This window comes from Bison bison, unplaced genomic scaffold, assembly GCF_000754665.1.
Source record: "Bison bison bison isolate TAMUID 2011002044 unplaced genomic scaffold, Bison_UMD1.0 scf7180017864369, whole genome shotgun sequence".
Taxonomy (NCBI): Eukaryota; Metazoa; Chordata; class Mammalia; order Artiodactyla; family Bovidae; genus Bison; species Bison bison.
The window spans coordinates 4,638,669-4,640,634 of record NW_011494941.1 but is presented as its reverse complement, the minus strand read 5'-3'; the positions used below and the strand labels follow the sequence as shown (position 1 = coordinate 4,640,634).

At 42.3% G+C, this 1,966-nt stretch overlaps 1 protein-coding gene across 4 annotated transcripts in view; it reads right to left on the bottom strand.

Annotated features, from left to right (window-relative positions):
- The window catches only part of SCML1 (sex comb on midleg-like 1 (Drosophila)), a 37,907-nt gene that overhangs the window by 31,885 nt on the left and 4,056 nt on the right, over positions 1–1,966 (bottom strand). The window lies entirely within an intron of this gene.

Sequence of the window (1,966 nt, the reverse complement as noted above, 5' to 3'; positions counted from 1 at the left end):
ATGCGCTGTTAGCCATCCGGAGCAGTAATGAGAGGCAGAAAGAGAGAAAAGTAACTCCCCAGTTAGATTGTTGTTATTTAGTTGTTAAGTCGCATCCTACTCTTTTGCGATCCCATGGATAGAGGAGCCGCCAGGGCAAGAATACTGGAGTGGGTTGCCATTTCCTCCTCCAGGGGATCTTCCTGACCTGGGGATCAAACCTGTGTCTTCTACTTGGCAGGCAGATTCTTTATCACTGAGCCACCTGGGAAGACCCCTCAAGTTAGATAAACACAGTCTACTAATGTAAAATAAATTCAGGTTATTAGATACCTTTAATTCGAGCTGTAACTTCAACCAAATTTTACTTTTTTTAGACTATTTTTTTCTGATTATACAACTAATACAAGTCATGACTACTTGAACTGGGGTTTCATACAAAGGAAGACTACACAGCACTGAGAATAAACCAACTCTCACAGCAGTGAGAATAAACCAACTATTGATACACACAACAAGGATAAATCTCAGAAATCTCACAGCCACCACGATGAGTAAAACCCAGATGCAGAAAAGAATACAATGTACAAGTTCAAAAAGAGACAAAAGTAAAAGATGTCTTTCTAAATCAGTACCTTTAGATATACCATAGTCACTTCAACAACATCTCAGTTCCCCATCTTGCAAATAGGCTATGATTTATTTACCTAGTTCCAAGTCATAGATATTCAAAAGTTACTCCTCAAGTCTTGCTCTTACAAAAGACACTGCAGAGCAGGATCTGCTCGAATGCACAAAGAATGAGAATAGTGAGTTAAAGTGTCTACTCTAGGGCAGTAGTCCCCAACCTTTTTGGTAGCAGCGAGGGGTTTTGTGGGAGATACTTTTTCCATGGACTGGGGAGGGGGAATGTAAGTGATGAGAGCAGCTGTAAATACAGATGAAGCTTTGCTCCCTAGCCTGCTGCTCGCCACCGCCATGCAGCTGTGCTACAGGCCACAGACTAGCACCAGTCTGTAGCCCAGGGATTGGGGACCCCAGCTCTAGGGAGTATTTCAACAACTTTGTTTTATAGATTTAAATATATAATTTTTCATTAAATACAGTTTCACTATAGAACATTTGGACTATGCCACAAGGTACAGATAATACCATCTAACAGATTTTTTACTGCTTATTCTGTGCCAGGCAATGTTCTAAGCACTTGATGTATGTTAATTCATTTAGTATTCCTGACAACCCCACAAGGCAGGCTCTATTAGCATCCCCATTTTCCTTAAGAGAAAACTGAGGCAAAGAAATTTTAATAATTTGCCCAGGTCTCATAGTTAGTACGTGGTGCAGTCTGGCTTCAGAGTCTAGGTGCTTTACTTTTTCATTAAAATCACCTGGAATCCCTTCTTGGCCAAGAACAAAATAAAATCCCAAACTCCTACCATGGCCTACAAGGTCTTTACAGTCAGGTCTCTCCACACCACTTAGATGTCACCTCTTATCACTTATCTCCTTGCTCTAAAACTAAGATACTTGCCATCTGACCTTGTAGAAGCAGTTTGGCAACCACTGTTAGAGCTCTAACAGTCAGTCCCCCTCTGGCTTAATTACAATTCTGCTAAAACTCTACTGTAAACACAGAGGCAGTGTACATGGAGTCACCCAGCAGACACTCACCCAGCACCTCTGGCTCTGTAGGACACGGACAAATCAAAGCTGACCTGGCATTCTTTGAACCTCTGCACTTGCCGTGCCCTCTGCCCCCAGTACCCTGCACTCCACAAGACCACTCCACACAGGAGAACCAACTCAAAACGTCAAGGCTTCCTTCAACTTCCAGCTCCACAAAGCAAGCATGCAATGTCACACCATCTGGAAGTAAAACTGCTTTTCCAGAAGTACCAGAACACTCACACTTCAACACTTTTAAAACAGTTGTCACATGCTGGCTAGTTACAGGAGAGACAACATCAAATAGCATTAAGACCTTAGA